At 35.8% G+C, this 14,076-nt stretch overlaps 1 long non-coding RNA gene across 4 annotated transcripts in view; it reads right to left on the bottom strand.

Moving 5' to 3' along the window:
• Positions 1–14,076, bottom strand: part of LOC132667410 (uncharacterized) — a 965,632-nt gene that overhangs the window by 697,526 nt on the left and 254,030 nt on the right. The gene's annotated exons all lie outside the window — the stretch shown is intronic.

The following is a 14,076-nucleotide window of genomic DNA, read 5'->3' as shown; positions in this document are numbered from 1 at the left end:
AAGGGTATTCTTCATCATAAAAAATTATTATAAGAATATATTTAATGGTTAATGCTTTCATATCTACCTCTTATTTCACTACATGCATTGGCATTGTACAAAACCTAAGAATACAAGGTAGTCCCCAAATATTATTAAGAAAAACAGTTATAATTTATTGATCTGTTATTAACTTTATACGATGCTAATTATTTTTTGTTGGCTATCTCAGGCAATCCTTGGAATAATGCTAAAACTTAGGTGGAATTATTTCCATTTTACAGCTGATGAAATTGAGGCTCAGAGAGAATATAGCTACCAAATAGTGGCAGAATGAGGATTCAGACTTATCTTTGTGTATAGGTAATAGACCAGAAGTTAAGGGATTTTTAGCTGTAAATGTGCCTCATATAGTTCAGTAAGTTTCAATCCAAGAAGTCATTGGTACCTAAATTAAAAGCCACTTTCCTATGAAACAAGGACTTTGCCTTAAGATTAAATGAGGAAAAAAAATCTATTAGTTTTCTTTTCCTGCATAACAAATTACCACAAATTTAACAGCTTAAAAAAAACATTTATTATCTCACAATTTCAGTAGGTCAGAAATCTAGAAATGGCTTAACTGAGTCCTCTGTTCAGTCTCTCAAGATATTGGCCATGCCTGGGTTCTCATCTGGAATATAAGCTGGGGAGGGATCCTGCTTCCCTGATCAAATAGTTGTTAGCAGCATTCAGTTCCTTGCAGTTGTAGGACTAAGAGTCAGTTTTTTACTGGCTGTCAAGTGGTATCTGCCATTAGCTCTAAGACACCAGCTGAGGTTCCTGGCCAAGTGGGGTTTCTCAACATGAGTGCTTGCTTACCTATCGCCAGCCAATAATAGCGAGATTTCCTAAGCACCCAGAAGGTACTTCACATGCTCTTTTCTTCTAGTCCAATTGTCTCCACTGACATTATAAGGTCCCAGTATCTTTAGAGTAGATACTACCACTCAGGAACCTTTAGGTGATGGTCCCACAGTGTTTGGAAGATAATTGTCATGGGAAAAAAGGTTAAATATATATATATATATATATATATATATATATATATATATATATATATATTATATGGTTTTAGGAGTATCTCAAGCTTCAATGGCATGGTGGAAAATAGTTCTTTGTTTGGAACATTAAACATAGGTTCCCTTTGCTCTACAGAAGGTAAGTGTGTATCTAAAAAGCTAATATTGGGGTACCTGGGTGGCTCAGTTGGTTAAGTGTCTGACTCTTGAGCTCAGCTCAAGTCTTGACCTCAGCTCAGGTCTTGATCTCTGGGTTGTTAGTTTAAGCCCCATGTTGGGGTCCATGCTGGGCGTGAAGCCTACTTAAAAAGACAAAAAAATAAAAATAAAAAAACGAAACAGTTAATATTTATTTAGAACCTACTGTGAGCCAGACCCTATTTAGCATTTTCACAAATGTCATCTCATTCAATTATTTACTTCTATAATCCTCAAACACTGAGAAATAAACATTATTACCCAGTAATGAGAGTTCATAATATAATCACAGAGCAGCCTCTCAATAGCAAGCCAATATAAGCTACAGAAGCAGAAATTGTATTTTACAGTTCTATGTGTCCCTGGAAACCTATAGGGGTTTCCTATCTAAGAAGTTGTTCATGTTTCAATTGAGAAATCATTTCTTAGAAGGAAAATTTTCACTTCTTATAATGGTTTAAGTGAGTTACAGATAATACATATAAAATAACAATGATAATGAATATGTATTTAACATTTCCTGAGCATCAGGCACTGCTGAAAATGAATTACCTCATTTATTCCACAGGATCTACTGAAATATGAACAATTTTTATGTCCATTTTATAGATAAGGAAACCAAATACTGGACAAGTTAAGTAATTCATCAAAGTCACACAGTGGCTTAGACAAGATTTGAATCCAGGCAATCTTATTCCGTGACTCCGGCCCTAAAGGCCAATCTACTGTCTTCAAATAGCATTTATCAGGTATTTTTTTAAATATGCAATCCATAAACACAAATAATTTACAGTGAAGACAAGTCCAGGAAGATCTGAATGAATGCTTTCAGATAAAAAAAAAATCTACATCTTTCATGTATCCAGGTCATCCCAATTTTCTCATTTCCCAATATTTGTTTAAATTTTAATTGTGATGTTTCTTTGAAAAGGTACCCTTCTACATTTTCAAATCCTTATTTCTTTACATATAAAGTAAGGCAACTCTGTAGCTTCTAATCACATCCTTTATACTAGTTTTTTTGAAATGGTAAATTGCTGTGAGATGAAAAGTAGATCTCATATTTCTTGGGGCTAAATTCGGTTCTCAGCTACAAATGTGGTCACAAGGTCTCCTTGCTGGGGTCTTTTATGTTACTTTAATTAAGTTTCAGCTATTATTATTTCTGTTGCCTCTAAAGGTACATAAAGTATCTTAGGAAACCTGTTTTTGAGGTGTCTATATTTGTTTTTCCCTAATCAATCTTGAGATTAATTTCATGTTCAATCCTGTTGTCTTCTAGGGCTCTGTGCTCTAGTATCTTTTTTAGATTGATCTGAAACCACGTTTAAAAAGCAAACCTTGGCCACACAAGGTTTGGTAACGTTATACTTGGTTTGAAAAATGTCTCTTGTGCCCTAAACAAAAATTACTCTGGAAGGGTGCTGGCTGCATCCTCAGGCATGCTATTGTGATTGCAAGTCAGCTGCAGTGCTCTGTTTGTTGTCCCAGAGCGGCCACGGACAGGCTGCTGCTCTACTGAGCCCTCTATAGCAGTTGGCCGCCAACAGCTCTCTATGGGGAACTGAGAATGGAAAGGCAGCCAATCATGCATGGTGTAATTTACATCTGATTGATGAAGGTCTAAGAATCACAGAAACAATTAATTTGTATCAGGACTCCTGTGGGCCAAAAAGTAAGAGATTGTGCCACTGGTACCCAATTTTAATTTTTGCTTTGATCAATCACCTGCCTTTCCACATCTACTTTGTTTTCAGAATTAACTTTTGCAGCCACAGATGTTAAAGGATGCAACAGAAAGAGTTTCTGGAAAACAAGAACACCAAGGAAAACACTCATTGATAAAACTCACTTGTAACTTCACTACATTATCCTTTTCTCAATTTGATAATGGTAAGGCATTTTCCTTACAATTGCAAGGGAGGATTTAAAAACTCTTTTTTTTTAAATAAACTACTTTGTTTTTATTCATGTAAGAAAGATTACAATGGCCAGGAGAAAGGAAAAGAATAGTGGCTACTTCCTAGGAGGAGAACAACAGCAGGAGCAATTTAAAATAAAAATAACTAAAGATGCCTTAACTTTATAGTTAAAAATGAAATGAAAATTGCAAAAGCAATTTGTGGCAGGAAGCCTTTAAAATGTTCTAAGGATTGTTCTTATTTTGCATAAGCCATGGCCAATCTTTAAAATAGTTAGTCCATTAAGCATATGTATATCTGATTCAACACTCTATTGTAGGCAGAAGGCCCTCAATTATGAAATTGTAGAAGGATGGGTCTGACAGAGTCTCATCTAATTACAGGAGCAAATTACAAGTTCATAAACTTCATAAACCATTCTAATATCTTTCCTTAATAAGAAATCTCACTGCTCAAACCAGGAATATATCTAACACAGTCATATTTTTTCTACTATTCTTAGCATGCAATTGCCCCTTATTTGTAACAATACACAAAACAATAGAAAATAGCATCCATCATTTTTTATTGATCAAATGTTTAAATTAGTATTAATCTTATTCACACACTTCTAAGAGATGATTTAACATGAATGCAGTCATTTATGTTTGCTTTGCAATTATCCAATATTGTTTCCTCTTCTTATAGATGTAGAAAATGAAATGGAGAGAAGTAAAATGGCTAGTGTCAAAGAATGTAGGAAGCTGAAGCAGAAATTAGAACTCACATGGCCTTAGAGGTATTTTTGTTTGTTTGTTTGTTTGTTTGTTTGGGTCCCTAAATCAAAGAGAGGGATTAATAACAGTATACAATGTGTAGTACTGGCTTTTCTGTGACTCTGTTGGCTTGTACACTATACTGCCTTTAAAGATATAAACTACTGTGGATGATTAATTCTGTGATATGTAAAACTATTCCTGTTTCTGGGGTGCCTGGGTGGCTCAGTTGGTTAAGCGTCCAACTTTGGCCCAGGTCATGATCTCATGGTTCGTGAGTTCGAGCCCCACATCTGCCTCTGTGCAGACAGCTCGGAACCTGGAGCCTGCTTCAGATTCTGTGTCTCCCTCTCTCTCTGCCCCTCCCCAGCTTGCGCTCCCACTCTCTCTCTCTGTCAAAAATAAATAAAAAAATTAAAAAAAAACTATTCCTGTTTCTGCTTAAGCCAAATTTTCCACTGTAAAATGAGTTTGGTGTCTTATGCCAAGTCTACAAGACAGCTTTGAACTCCCTGGCACTTAGGAAAGGATGGCCCACCCTAGAAATGTGCAAATCTTGACCATTCATCTATGATATCCACCCATACCCCCAGAAGAGGATTGCTTTTATTAAGCATAGACTTACTAACTGACCTTAAGTCTTGCTAAATTAGTTTCATAGTACTATTGGCATTTATTCATCCCCTGTAGCTTTTTCTATGGACACACTTATGACATTTTGATCATTTATGTATTCCTGTGATATGATTTATCATTGTCACAGTGTATACACAAATATCATAATTTTAAAATAATAGAAACATTTTTCTCAATTTATTTTAACTTGGTTTCTTAGGAGAAAGAAAGTGAAAAGTTGTAGAAAATGTTAACATCTATCATTTATGTAATAAAAAAATGTGAATTCTCAGTTTCTCTTTCCTTTAAGAACTAACAAGAAGGGTAAGTTTTACAGGACAAAGTGAGGGAAAGAAAAAAAGGAATATAAGCAGAAAGAGTTTTTCTTGGTTTTTTGGCTCAGGGAGGCAGTTAGCAACATCGTATTAATCTCTTGATTCAGCCAGAAGTTAGTAGTGAGCAAGGCCAAAAACTCATCCTTCCCATATCCTCCCTGCCATATAGTTCTGTGACTCAGGTTCCACAGGTGTCCTGCCATAAATCTTTTGAACAACCTGCTCTAAAGTCCATCAATCACACACAGACATAGGCTTCTACCAACCTGCACCTTTCACTGACAACAATTTAGACCCTCAAACATGAGAGATAGATTTATCCATTGTGATGAAACCAAATTTGGTGGGGTGAGAAAGGGATGCCTAGGTCTGAACATCAGTGTTAGAGTGGTACTCTCTACCAACTCTTTCTCTACCCTCAGGCACAGGGTTGCTGACTCTAAGATTTGGAAGCAAAAATCAGAAATAGATACAACAGCACCAACTATGTATGCACCGATTTGTACAGATTAAAACAACAGATAATCCCTGAAGAGGTTTTGCAAATGATCCAACACGTATTTTCCCTGACATTAAAAGCATTAATACCATTAACCAAAGCTACCTGCGAAGCCCTTTTTAAAAACTTGGATCAACTATAAATAACATGAGGGATGATAGAAAAAGGGAAGTGTACCTGCATAGTGTCCCAAATCCAGCTCTATGATAGCAAGTGACAGATGACTGGGTTAATATGAAGCCTTCAGAATTCTGTACTATGGAATTATATTTTCCATTTTCATATATAAAAAGAATTTGTATATAATTCTCAATACTTCAATGGGGATGCTGAATCCTAATAAACAATGTCAACATTGCATACTGTATTTACACTTATACCTGGCACTTCCAAGTTTGAAATTTGAAGGGTGTATAGCAGGAAGCCTTATTGGGAATATCGGAGATTAGCTTTATTGATTCTTTTTTAACAATCAGTTAAAACAAGAAACCAATCTAAATAGTCAACAGCTCCAAATGTGGCACCAACTGCAGCTATGAAATCCCTAAATTCCTTGATTCTGACTCTACAAATTCTAGCTGGAGTGTAGGAAGTTTCTCTATCATGATAGAACATTGGTTATAGAGTAACAATATAGACTACTACAGCATAGTGTTGACTTTCAGCCGCTAAAATCTACTTGTTCATGCTTTCATTAATTTAACAAATATTTATTGATATTATATAATATATATTGATGTTGATATTGATAGTAGTAGTTCCTACTGTGTGCTGGGTCCTGTGATAAGCATAGGAAATAAGTAATAGAAAAATCACTGCTTTCAAGAAACTATCAACCTAATAAATTAGTTACTCCCTAATTTTTTCCACCACAGTAAACTTAAGAGCAACGACACAGTCCAGTCAGTAGAAGTAGCTTTTTGTGAAACTAACTATGAAGTTAGGGACCTGGGTATATGGAGAAGACAGGATAGGGTATCTTGTATTTTTAAATTTTAAAAACAGATTTCCCTTCTTTTGGTGGAGAATCACTATAGCAGACATAATTAAATAGAGTCCCTTTCCCTCTCAAATGGTTTCCATATGATTATATAATTAAATTCTCATTACCTTGTTGCTAGACCTAGCAACATCTAGTAAAACAATAAATAAGTCAATGTGATTTCCTTGCTTTGTTGGCCAAAGTTGGAGGCATGAAAAATAACAATATGAACAGCTACCATGTATTGAATGTTTCCCACATGAGGGCTAAATTTTTTACATACATTTTATCACTGAATTTTCACAAGAGCCCTATATAGTAGGTACTGTTATTACTGGGTGAACATACACTCTGCTTTGCCTGGACGATATCCGTTATACTTATTATCTTAAGTATTAATAATTCCTCCTTTCACTCTCTAAGTGTGCCAACTGGATATATTATGTTTACCTACAAAATAGTACCTTTAGGGGAGCCTGGGTAGCTCAGTTGGTTAAGGGTCCCACTCTCGTTTTCAGATCAGATCATGAGCTCATGGTTCATGAGATTAAGCCCCTGGTCAGGCTCTGTGCTGAGCACAGAGCCTGCTTAGGATTCTCTCTCTCTGCCCCTCCCCGTTTGTGCAAATGTTTGCACATGTGTTCTTTCCCTCTCTCTCAAAATAAAGAAACTTAAAAAAATAGTACCTTTATATAGTCCAATTTAAAACATGATTTTATAATAACCTCACAGCAATCTTAGAAGGGCCTTCTAAAGCTCTACAAGTAACCCTGGTGTCCTATTTAGGTTTCTGAAGATGGCTACTCAGAAAATAAACAAATCATACATTTTCTAATAAATTGAATTTTTGTTCAATGTGTTTACTGGGAGGTATAAGGGCAGGAGGGCATAAAAAGAACATCATGTACTAGTGGCAGAGACCTAGAAGGTATAGGTCTCCCTGCTGATAGATGGAGAAAACTCAAAATAATGGTCAGAAAACTGTATGAGATATATTTCCATGAGATTTATAATAGCAACAATTCTATAGCCAGATAAGAATTCATTGCAAAGAATTTGATAAAATGAAAGAATTTGATTACACCTTCTTAAAACTTTACCATAATGAAGTTTGAAGATGAATTCCCACTCTTTGGACTCCTTTCTCATTAAGCATAAGACTGGTGGCAATACCTTTGAAAATTTAATGGCCTATGTACTGAGAATTTGAACTTGAAATATTTTTTGTTCATTTAAATTTGAAAAGTAAGAAAGTTGCGTCCTTATACTGAATTCAATATAAGAGTGAAAAGGCAAATGTGACTGCAAAACCAGAAGACAACACAAAAGCAGCTATAAATGGGTGATTTAGCATCTGGGGAAGGAAACTAAATTCCTTCTGCTACCAAATTTTGCAACATTTATATGCACACTGATGATAATTTTTTTCGTAATACTTTTTAAACATCCATATCAGATTGTGTGGACTATGTAGCTGAATTGCATTCCAATCTTGTTCACTTTACCCAATTTTGCACATGTACACTTGTAATGACCAACAAAATTTCACTGACAGCAGCAGTCTCAAAAACAACCTTCCCAGATAATCAGTAAACCCCCATTCCCCACTATCAACCCAACAATGATCTTCTCATCAGATAACAGTTGTTAGATTTTCTTTATCACCAATTCATCATTAGAGCCAACAAGTATTGATTTATAGTCTGGTAAGGAGAAAATTCTATTTACAGGAAGTTTTATTGCTTAGGAAATTGTCTGAATCATCTAGAATTATCTGAAAAACCATCTTCAAATGGCTTTTTCATCTCTATATTTTTTAAGCCCGTGAGATAATGGTTTAAACCAAGAAGGCCACTCTACGAGGACAGGAAAAACTCCTGTGTGAGCACAATAAAGAGGACTGTGTTTGATTATTCATTTGTTTAAAGAGCACAATTTTATTGGCAATGATAACTTATTTGCCCAAATATTTGTAAAGACTGTGATAGAATTAAATGCACACAGACTACAGATTGGCAAAAGGAAGTCTTTCTTGAAGGAAATGTTAAAATATGTAAGATTTTTATTACTGATTAAGGATGAATTATTTCTATAAAGTACCTGCAAAATTAAGAAGGAAATTACTGGCAGATATATTTTCATATCATAAATAGGCACTCCTTATGAGGAATCAGATAATGCATAGCTTAAGGTCTCTGTACTTAGAATGACGAAGTCCTCATAAGAACACCTTGTCTACCTAAGCTGCACACTTGTGAACTATCTAAGTGCCCTTCAGGATGATGAGCTTTTGATTAGTCCTTTCAATTAGTGTTTATTTTCTTAAGTAGAATACTCACAACAGTTTCAAAGCTCTGAATCTCCTTTAATCGCTGCCTTTAAATTAAGAGGAATAGATTTTTTTAACTTGTCTCTTGCTGTGTTGGCCAAAAGATCAAGTATGAATGCAATTTAAATATGAAAGCTAGCATCCAATAAGCAAAGACCCACTTTTAACTAAAGGTGAAAATTCACTCTAACTCCATTAAATAAAAGCCATTACTATGTATCCAGACCTTCTCACATATTCTTGACTGATAGTTGTGCTTTCCCTTTGATGGAAAGATGAAAACAATTACTTTTCTTAAAATTTTTACATGTTTATTTATTTTTGAGACAGAGAGAGAGAGAGAAACAGAGCATGAGAAAGGGAGGGTCAGAGAGGAGAGGGAGACACAGAATCCGAAACAGGCTTCAGGCTCTGAGCTGTCAGCACAGAGCCCAACATGGGGCCCGAACTCACAACTGGGAAATTATGACCTGAGCCAAAGTCAGACACTCAACCAACTGAGCCACCCAGGCACCCTAAATACAATTACTTTTTTGATAAGACTGCACAAATGTATCACCCTACACATTTTTCCCCAAGGTAAGGCAGAAATCTTATGTTTCTAGATTTATTTCTAAATGGTCCAAAAAATTGGATATTTAAAATGTTACTATAAAAATAAATCTATAGAAAACAAAACTGAACTCACCTTAGACTTCTGAGGAAGATGACAGGGTAGGAGGATTCTAAGTTCACCTTGTCCCATGGATAAAACTAGATAACATCCACATAAGTATAACCCAGAAAATAACCTGAAGAGCCACAGAACTGGATCTCCACAGCTAAATGTAGAGAAGAGTCCACACCGAAGAGGGTAAGGGGAGCAGAGATGCAGTCAGGAGCTAAACAGACCTATGGGACTATCAGAGGGAGGAAAGGACCACGCAGGTTCAGATAGGGAAGAGAAACAGACCTTCATACCAAGCATCTTAGGCACAGGGTAGACAAATTCCCATAACATTTGCCTTTGAAAACTAGAGGGGCATAATATTTTGAGTTGTTACAATCAACAAGGCTTAACACGTGCAACTTTAAAAATAAGCAGCTGGGTTCTGTGGGAGCCAGGAGGGCTATAGAATACTGAGTCCCTGTCCTTAAATAGACAACACAACAAGAGCCCTGCTGAGATACAGCAAAAAAAGCAGCAGTTGGAAAAACTCCTGGGGTATATGGGAAGATTTATTTACTAATCTCAGAACATGTGCTGGAGGGGCAGGGATCTTTAGAAGACTTCTCTAAGAATAAAAAACCAGTAGGCACCATTTCCATCTCTCCACCCCCAGATTAGTTACACAGATACCTGTAGGAACCGCACAACAAAATACTCTCCACCAAGCTTGCTAAGAGCACACCCCAACCCAGAACTCCCCTATGGAAATGCTTCCTCCATCCAAGTCTGGGCATAAGTTCTCCCCCATAACTCACCTCACATTCTCCTGAAGACCTACACCCTTCAATACAACCTTGGCCAGAGCCCAACCAAAGCAGTGTCACCAGCCTGGCAGTATGTAAGCTGCCCCAGAAGGGGCCAGCATCACTCTAAAGTGACTGCTGTTCTGGGTAGAGGAGAAGATAACCACAGAGACCACTATAACTGTGGCCCCAGCAGTGGGCTGTGGGCAGACACCGAGTCTGACTACAGGTTCCACCCACCAATGAAAGCTTCTCAGGGAAATAATACAGGGAGTGTTCTCTGCAGTTCAATGCTACTGTATCTCTGACAAATGCTTTGTCTGACTCAACTTGAGACCAAGGGAGACCCAGACTGGCCCAATAACAACACAGGAACCAAAACCTGCCCACAATAGTCAAAGGGGGCTATTGCAGATAACTAGAATGAAGGCAAAAGTAGGTCAGCCACAACAGTAGGGCACACGATACATATAGGATACACTCCTGAAGCACCAGGGTCTTGTGAACAGAAGACATTGTACCACAGGGCACTACATGTGTCTTCTTCATAAGGCCATCACTTTCAAGAACAGGAGACATAGCTGACTTTACTAACACATAGAAATGGACACCGAGAGTTACACAAATGAGGAGAGAGAGGAATATGCCCAAAATGAAAGAACAGGAAAAAAAACACAACAAGAGAGCTAAATGAAACAAAGATAAGTAATATGCCTAATAGAGCATTTAAAGTAATGGTCATAAAGATACTCATAGAACTTGAGAAAAAAATGGAAGATCTCAATGAGCCCCTTAAAAAGAGATAGAAAACACACAAAAAAAGACCAATCACACATGAAGAACTCAATAACTGAAATCAAAAATACACTAGATGGAATAATAGTAGACTAGAAGAAGAATAAGAATGGATCAGTGGCCTACATGAAAGAGTAATGGAAAGCGATCAAGCTGAACAAGAGAGAGAAAAAATAATAAAAGATGAAAATAGACTTAGGAAACTCAGCAACATGATCAACCATAACAGCACTCACATTACAGAGGTCCCAGAAGGAGAAGAGAAGGAAAAATGAGCAGAACATTTATTTGAAGAAATAATAGTTGAAAATTTCCTGAATCTTGGGAAGGAAACAGAAATCCATATCCAGAGGTACAGAGAGCCCCAACAAAATCAATCCAAGGAGGTCCACATCAAGGCACATGCATTAAAATGGCAAAAAGTGCTGATAAAAACAGAATTTTAAAAGCACCAAGAGAAAAGAAAACAGTTACATATAATGGGAAACCCCATAAGGTTATCAGATGATTTTCCAGCAGGAACTTTGCAGGCCCAAAAGTCCACAATATATTCAGAGCACTGAAGGTAGAAAATCTGCAGTCAACACTACTCATTCCAACAAAGCTATCATTCAGAATAAAAGGAGACAAGAGTTTCCCAGACAAACAAAAGTTAAAGGAATTCATGACCACTAAATAAGTCCTATAAGAAATGTTAAAGGAGACTCTCTGAGTGGAAATACCAGAAGTAGAAGTAAGAAAAGTAAGAAGCACAAAAGTAATAAACTTAAGGGTATCTATAAAAATTAATCAAGGGATTTACAAAATAAAAAAATGACACCATATAACTAAAATTTAAGAAGGGAGGAGAGAGCAAAGAATAAGTTCAAACTTAAAAGACTTAATATAGACTTCCATTTACATGAGATGTTATATATAAACCTAGTGGTAACCATAAATCAACAACTGGTATTAGATATGCAAAAAATAAAAAAGGAATCCAAGTGTGTCATTACAGAAAGCCTGAAAACTATAAGAGAAGAGAGCAACAGAAGATCAGAACAGAACCAACCATAAAACAAGTAACAAAATGGCTTTAAGTACATACCTATTAATTATTACTTTAAATGTAAATGGATTAAACATTCTAACCAAAAGACAGAGGGTGACAGAATAGATTAAAAAGCAAGACCCATGTATATGCCACATATAAGACATTTATTTCAGACCTAAATACACGTGCAGATTAAAAATGAAGGGATAGAAAAACATTTATCATGCAAATGGTTGTGAAAAGGAAGTCAGAATAGCAATATAAACTTTAAAACAACAATGGTAACAAAAGACAAAGAAGGACACTATATATTCATAAAGGAAACAATACAACAAGAATATACAGCAATTGTAAACACTTATGCAATCAAGATGGAAGCACCCAAATACACCAAGCAGCAAATAACAAATGTAAAGAAATAATGGATAGTAATACGAAAATAGGAGGTGACTTTGATACCCACTAACATCAATGGATAGGTCACCCAAACATAAAATCAACAAGAAAATAATGGCTTTGAATGACACATAGGTCCAGATGGTTAACAGATATTTTACAGAACATTCCATCGTAAAACAGCAGGATACACATTCTTCTCAAGTGCACATGGAACATGCTCCAGAATAGATCACATATTAGGCCACAAAACAAGTGTCAAGAAAATCAAAAAACTGAGGTCATACCATGCATCTTTTCTGACCACAGTGCTAGGAAATGAGAAATCAAGAACAAGAAAAAATCTGGAAAGAACACAAATGTTAAATAACATGCAAGTAAACAATGAATGTGTCAATCAAAAAATCAAAAGGGAAATCAAAAAAATACCCAGAGACAAATGGAAATGAAAACACAATGGTCCAAGATCTTTGGGATGCAGCAAAAGGTATTCTAAGAGGGAAGTTTATACCAATACAGGTCTATCTCAAGAATCAAGACAAATCTGAAATAAACATTCTAAACTTACACTTATAGAGTTAGAAGAACAAACAAAACCCTAAATCAGTAGAAGGAAGGAAATAATAAAGATTAGTGAAGAAATAATTGAAATAGAAACTACCAAGACAACAGAATATATCATTGGAACCAGGAGCTGGTTCTCTGAAAACATCAACACAATTGATAAAATTATTAGTTAGACTCATCAGAGAAAGAGAGAGAGAGGACTCAAACAAAATCAGAAATGAAAGAGGAGAAACAACAACCAACACCACAAAAATACAAAGGCTTGTAAGAGAATATTACAAAAAATTATATGCCAACAAATTGAACAACCTAGAAGAAATGGATAAATCCTAGAAATACATAATCTCTCAAAACTGAATCAGGAAGAAATCGAAGATTTGAACAGATTGATTTCCAGAAATGAAATTCAATCAGAAATCAAAAAAACAAAAGTCCAAGACCAGATGGCTTCACAGGTGAATTCTATCAAACATTAAAGAAGAATTAATACTTATTCTTTTCAAACTATTCAAAAAATAAAAAAGGAAGGAAAGCTTCCAATTCATTCTATGAGACCAGCATTATCTTGATACCAAAACCATACAGAGACACTACCAAAAAAGAGAACTGCAAGCCCATGTCTGTGATGAGCATAGATGTAAAAATTCTCCACAAAATATTAGCAAACTGAATCCAACAGTACACTGACAGAATCATCCACCAAAATTGAGTGTAAAAACCATGCAATAATTTCAGTAGATGCAGAAAAAGCATTTGACAAAGGATAACATCCATTTGTGGTTAAGAGTAAAAAACCCTCAACAAAGTAGGCATAGAGGGAACATGCCTCAACATAATAAAGTCCATCCATGCCCACCGACAGTTAACATCATATTCAATGGTGAAAACAGAGATTTCCCCCTGAGATTAGAAATGATACAAGGAAGTCTACTCTTACCACTTTTATTTAACATAGTACTGGAAATCCTAGCCTCAACAATCAAACAAGAAATAGAAATAAAGAAACAAAAGGTATCCAAACTGGTATGGATGCCAAATGAGGGTTTTCTATAAAACCCTAAAGACTCCACCACCAAAAACTACTAGAACTGATAAGTGAATTCAGTAATACAGAATGCAGGATACAAGAAATCTGTTGCATTTCTACATACTAATAAT

This window comes from Panthera onca, chromosome B2 (assembly GCF_046562875.1).
Source record: "Panthera onca isolate mPanOnc1 chromosome B2, mPanOnc1 haplotype 2, whole genome shotgun sequence".
NCBI classification, from domain to species: Eukaryota; Metazoa; Chordata; class Mammalia; order Carnivora; family Felidae; genus Panthera; species Panthera onca.
The sequence above is the reverse complement of the archived record's forward strand: the minus strand, read 5'-3'. Positions and strand labels throughout refer to the sequence as shown.